This window comes from Gopherus evgoodei, chromosome 11, assembly GCF_007399415.2.
Source record: "Gopherus evgoodei ecotype Sinaloan lineage chromosome 11, rGopEvg1_v1.p, whole genome shotgun sequence".
NCBI lineage: Eukaryota > Metazoa > Chordata > Testudines > Testudinidae > Gopherus > Gopherus evgoodei.
In genome coordinates, this window is record NC_044332.1 from 39,622,087 (window position 1) to 39,628,086 (window position 6,000).

The window sequence follows — 6,000 nt, forward strand, 5'->3', positions numbered from 1 at the left end:
AAAATTTCGTTTCTCCCCACATTTTAGTGTTTCTATCCCTGGGCCCATATAAAAAAGTCACACAGATGGGAGCAAAAAAATTAACAGAAAGAGTTAAAGGTTTGAACTTGAAAACAGCTTTAGGTTTGGGTTTGGTTCAAATTTTGTATGAAGGGTCAAGGGTGTTTTTTGTTTGATTCAAATGGGCTCATCCAACTGCTACCTTTTGTCCACTTATCTACTGTTAATTGATTCAGCTGCAGTAGGGAACACTTCTATATTTAAATCAATATGTTATGGTACCCATAGACCGCAAGTTTAAAAAAACTTCTGGAACTTGGGATTTGGTCATGAATGGGATCCAAAGCTCTTACAAATGTAAAGAGCTGTAGGCATTACCTGGGGAATTGTTCATTTAATTATGTAAACATTTTGTCTTGCAGCTTTTACTTATGAATAAGGAATCGATGCTTGGGAACTTGACTTCTTATTCAGAGTTCATATTGACCACAGCTAAAATAGGTTACTGGAGTTTCACTCCAGCTCTGTATGGAGTACAATTAAGGTGTAGTATTACTCAGGAACCTGGGTAGGCTTGCAAGGAAGCCCACAAACGTTTTAAATAAAACAAAATCTGTGCAAAGAATTTGGGATTTTTTGCTGTTAAAAATATACATGGATACAGTCAAATGTGATTGGTGTGCTTAGGGTTTTTTCCATCTCTAGACAATGCGTTTTAGGGATGAATTTTGTGGGTTGGATAAAGATTTTGAAGGCTCCCCGAAATGAAGGAAAAAAAGTGGCGGAATCAGAATGTCCAAAGAAAAAGAAATTTTCACAAGAATGGAAAATGAAATGTTCCCTCTAGAAGCTGATTATGGTGTGGGCCAAAAGACCAGATCAGATGACATATGGTGTTAGGTTAGATTACTAACCTGAACACTTAGAGGGACAGATTTTTTTTTGCCTCCAGAGTGTGGTGTTCTTGGATTTCTACCAAATATGAGTCATGATTAAATAGTAGTAGTATAAATGGTTTTTCATAGCTTTTAAATGTTGGTTTCCCTGAAGCTTTATCATTTTGCAACTCTTAATTTATAGGAACTTTGTTGAAGAGAAATTTGGAACCAAATATGTAGAGAGGCATAAATCTGAGTTTGCAAAATAGTTTTAAGAAAACAGTCCTGCTAGTTTTCATCTGTCTCCTGGAGTTGACCCATTGAAAGTCATAGAATCATTAGGTAAGTCCATGCCAAACATGTCTGTTAATGTTGCACAAAAGGGAATGCTTACAACTAACAAACTGGCTATTGAATTGGAGTGGAACCCCTACTCATGCACATTAATACCAAAATAATTCATTGTAATTAATGCTATTACAATTGATCCCTCTAGAGAAATAAATAAGGAACCTCCGTTATTGTTGAGTACCGGCACATGTAAATTTGTGAAATATATGACATTTGGAAAACATGCTCCTTTATGACAATTGTAGTGCTTGACTCAGACAGCGTACAATGCCATTGTTGGGTGCTCTCTGGTGAAAAAATAAAGGGCCAGCATTTGTTTTGATTAGATGAGTACAAGTCAATAGTTTTGCATGAGAAGAATTTGGCCCAGTTACACTGGTAAGAGACAAATAAGTTAATTTCAACTCACCCTTCCTTATGCCATGACTCTCCCCGCCCCCCAATTTCAATGTAATGACTGCAAGTTAACTCCTTGTACTGTGTGTGTACATAGGATGTGCAGCTGCTTAACAGATACCCTAGTCAGTTCATATTATTTTAGTCAGAAGTTTTTTTATATTTGCCTTTACATTACATTACCAGCAAGTGCATTTTTTGTGCTATAATTGTATTTTATGTGTATAGTAGGTAGTGATTTCTTTAGTGGGAATTAGTTGGTTGTTCTCCTTCTGGATTGCCTCTTATTGTATCTGCAATTTTATATTGTAAGAAGCACAAAAGGAATAAAACATATTAGTCCATCTGATATATTGAAACTATATTTTGGAGGGTTTTTTTTATTGTTTTTGGTTTTGTTTTGTTCTCAGTTTAGTGACTTCTATGATGTGTACCATTTAAATGCTCTGTGCATAGTATGTGATTCTTTGAACGATATTAATTATTTGGGTTGAAGTGATACAATATATTGTTCTGTTTAGGGAGCAAGCTTGAATTTACCACTGACGCCAGAAAACTTCACAATGTACCTCTGGGTCAAGGACAGGAAGCAGTTACAGAAATAGCTATGGTTAAAGCATCAAAAGAAGGCCACTGGGTTATACTTCAAGTACGTCAAAGCTCTTCATTACAACAGTCCTACGTTGCAGGGTTAAAAATGGAAGCTTTTCAAAATAATGTGTGTCTAGATAAAACAGCCCTAATAATGATTACCAGCTTCCTTTGTCTCATCCAAAAGAGAAGCTCATAACTTCATACTGAGGTATGAGTGTTAATGGGTCATTGAATATCACATAAAATGTGAACTGCATCTGCCTTGTGTGGAGTTGACTAAAGTATTTTACCAAACACATGCTATTTGATTTACTAATTTATTATCCATAAAAAAATCCTTTGGTAAATAAATGTGTAGCAAAAAGAATTGTTACTCTGTATAATCAGATGAATAGATACAAACAGGGAAGATTGCTGTCATTATGCAGCATATTGTGCTAAACAGATGCACATGATTTTTTCAAATATTGTGCTATATCAAACTGCTTCCTCACGCTTGGGATTTGCTTGTATCAATAAAATGTTTCATATTCCAAATCAATAGCTCACTGGGAAGCCTATTTCACTCTCCTACCTCCCCAACCCCTTGCCCAGAAAATTCATCTTGTAGCAAAGTGGCTTGACACATTAGAGGAATTCCTGGAGAAACAGTGAAGGAAGTCACCCAGACTATCGGGTGAACCTGCCCCTTCTCCTAAAGATCATGTCATTCCAAAGGAAATTTTGGAAAACTCTATTAAAATAACCAATGAGCCACCCACTGGAATGCTGGCTAACCTTTATGCTGCACTGGATAATTTTGGCCAGGCAAGTAAAACATCACAGGAGTTATAAAATACAAAAATAGGCTTATTAAATTTATCATTGTAAAATCATTTAAAATTGAAAAGTCACTGACAGCTACTGCAGGCTGTGAGATAATAAAATAGAATAAACTTCATTACATAAAGATCCATTCAGAAAATTGTCTTATAGCGGCATAACTGTACATCAAACAAGAAATTAGATCCTCTCATTCTGAAGCATGAAATATGGCTTCTGATTAAATATATTCCTGTGTGCATGGGAAACAGTTTGCAGACATTACAGATAATTACTGTAGTGTAGAAATGAGAAATTATTTTGGTCTGGTTTCATTTTGTTCTTTAATTCAGATGCGAGAATATGAATTTTTGTGCCCCGTACCACTGGAGTATTTTGTATTATTACTGTGTACATCAATTAACCTTATTGGAATCAATGGGGCTATGCCAATTTACACCGGCTAAGCATCTAGTCCAAAGTGTTTTGATACATGTAATATGAAACATCACTTTGGTTGTACTAGATCATCTTCATTTTTCTCTCAACTTGTTTCCATTTTTAGAATGTATTTTTAATTAAAATACTTGTATTGATATTTAAAAGATATACAAACACTGATACAATTAATAATGGCAAGCAACGTTGCACAGACAGTCGTAGAAATCAGTTGGCTCTTTAACATGAATATTCACATTAAAGGGAGACCATTAACTTTAATTTTTTGAGAAATTTCCTAATAACAAAAAAAAATCTATTTTCTGATAGTTCACATCTTAAATAGTATGGTGTGAAAATCATCTTAAAAAACCCTTTAGAAATTATAACATCTTTTTTGTTCCCCTGTTGATGTTTATAGGAGTCTTATAGCAAGAAAGGAAATAGGTAGTGGATGGTACAGGGGAAACAATGACACAAAGTGCTGACAAATGCACAAAGTAAACAAGCTGCAAAAAATAGTGAAGATACTTTTGTCACTAACTTCTGTCAGTTATAGTCATCTGCAGTGTTACTGATAATTATAGGAGGTACAAAATCTTCACACAGAAATTTTCAAATTGATAGAGTCTCTTGAATAAGTGAAATCTCTGATATTTCAGAACCTGCTTGATCAGTGGACCTGTGAACAGGAATTCAAGATGATTCTGTTTTTCACTTTGCCACTGTCATGCCTGTCTGGATGAGTGACAGAAATTTAGACCTCAGGGCTAGAACAGAAAGTACCCTTTTAACAATGGGGACCTCACAATTTCTGACCCTGTTCTCTACAACAACCTGGAAGCAAATCCTCAGATATTTTTGCATTTCCTTAACCCATTTAAGTAAGTATGTGCTATCCCTGACTACTTTGATAAATGTGCTGTACCTAATCCTAATCCTGTTGTTTCCTATATGTGCAACACTGGGTTTTTATTTGTAATTCGAATTTTAAAGATGATTAACACATTCTGTGAAGGATGACTTTGTGTGACCTCTCTTGTGTGACAAGTAGAATAGTGGAAATTTTCTGCCCCATCAACTGTTGTTCTGAACCTGACTGGCATATAGAATTGAATCTTTCTTCACTGAGGCTAGAAATCCCGATACACTAACTAGTCTCTGCTCTTTGGCTGAATAATTATTTCATTTCCTTTCGAATCAAACCCTACACTTAAAAAATACCTTTCTTGTTGTAGGTACCCTGGGAAGATCTCCGTTACTTGTTTGGCTAGATTATGTATGGTGGTCATATTACAGACGACTAGGATAGAAGACTTTGTCGCACATAGTTGGAAGAGTATATGCAACCCAATCAGGTAATAAAAGCTTCAGCGACCACAAAAGTGTTTCCAGAGTTAGAGCTCCCCCTGCTGGAAGCTGGCACATTTTTATATGTAAACTTAACACTTTTGAGGAATATAATTTTTCTTAAACGTGCGTTATTTGTGATAAGTGCACTGCTGGATCATGATGTGCTATTTCACCTTTTAATTTCCCTGGATCTTGCATCCATTTTTACATTGGCAGTACAAATTATGTCCTTTCATAACATTATTTACCTTAAATTGTTTCATTTTACAATAAAACAGAATCTTCTCCTCTCTATATAAAAAAGAAAATGTTACATTATTTTATAGTAAGGATCCAAAAGGCTAAAGCTTACAACAGTAATTCTGCAATGTTTTGGACTGCTGATTACTATTTTTATAAGGATACTGCTTAGCTGCTTGTAATTCAATTAGTAAATCTTCATAGATAGATCAGGATACATCCCCCAAAAGAATGTAGGTGTGGCTGTTTAGCCCCAAATCACTTATGTTAACAAAACTGGATTCAAGCCGCGTATTTATTCAAGCAAGTTTCTGATGCTTCCTGATTCCAGTTAAGACAGAACTACCCTGCAAAGAGTTCTTTCTCAAGATAGTTTCAACTTCCTGCTTTCAGTCTTAGCTGGGAATCAAGAATTAAAGGGACATATGACTATGTAAGATAATTTGTGAAGAAAGTTACCTGAACTGTTCGGAATTGCAGAAAAGATTTTGTTCATCTTTTTTATAAAAAAGTTTGGGTCATTTATTACTGTTGTCGGACTAGTTCACCTCACCCTGACATAATTTAGGTTGTGTATTCAGTTCTACATTACATGGTCTGTACTCATCATGCTTTGGGTTCTTCCTTTTCAAATTCTCAGCTATCTAAGTAAAAATAGAATACCAGTAACATCAGCTTTTAATAACTTACTATTTTTTGATGTTTAAAAATTATATGGTTAAGTTGACTAAGATGGATAACTTCATTGTATAATAACTCTAGATATGCTGAAATTTTAGAGACATCATTCACACACTAGAATAATGTGATATCAAAATGCAGTCGGTGTATATCCTTCTGTCTTATAGTAATGAGCATCTGACATAGGAATCTAGAAATTGTCAAACTTGATCAGAGCCATGGTCTATCTAGTCCACTGTCCTGTATCCTACAGTGGCTGGAACCAGAA

General features: G+C 35.1%; 1 pseudogene; it reads left to right on the plus strand.

Annotated features, from left to right (window-relative positions):
• LOC115659885 overlaps nt 1-5,614 on the plus strand; it is a 232,988-nt pseudogene extending 227,374 nt beyond the window's left edge.
• The last annotated feature ends 386 nt before the right edge of the window (nt 5,615-6,000 follow it).